Here is a 497-nt window from a genome sequence, read left to right as displayed (position 1 = left end):
GATCCTTATACTATATTTACTAATTCTACTTCTTTCTTCCATATTTGCTCTTAAAGCATGTACAAATATACTTCTTCCTTCTTCTTTCTTGTTCTCTCTCTCTCTCTCTCTCTCTCTCTCTCTCTCTCTCTCTCTCTCTGTCTTCGCTCCTTATACTGTTAATACTTATATACACCCCGACAGTTGCCCTGCTGAGACATCTCTCTTGTCATCTCCCTAAAGGAAGTGTCTATCTGTGTGTGTGTGTGTGTGTGTGTGTGTGTGTGTGTGTGTGTGTGTGTGTGTGTGTGTGTGTGTGGTGCTGCTGCTTTTTCAGAGACAATTCCCATACCATTCTCTGGCTTTGAAGAGTCAAGAGAAGTTTTCTTCTCAGGAAAAAATCTTTTTTATCCTTGGACCTCAACCAAGTTCCACAGTCACTAAAAGACAACTGACACGGGACACCAGGGGACCCTAAAGACGTCCCCTCTCTCTCTCTGCTGAGCGAGACCAATAAA

This window comes from Tachysurus fulvidraco, chromosome 5, assembly GCF_022655615.1.
Source record: "Tachysurus fulvidraco isolate hzauxx_2018 chromosome 5, HZAU_PFXX_2.0, whole genome shotgun sequence".
NCBI classification, from domain to species: domain Eukaryota; kingdom Metazoa; phylum Chordata; class Actinopteri; order Siluriformes; family Bagridae; genus Tachysurus; species Tachysurus fulvidraco.
The sequence above is the reverse complement of the archived record's forward strand: the minus strand, read 5'-3'. Positions refer to the sequence as shown.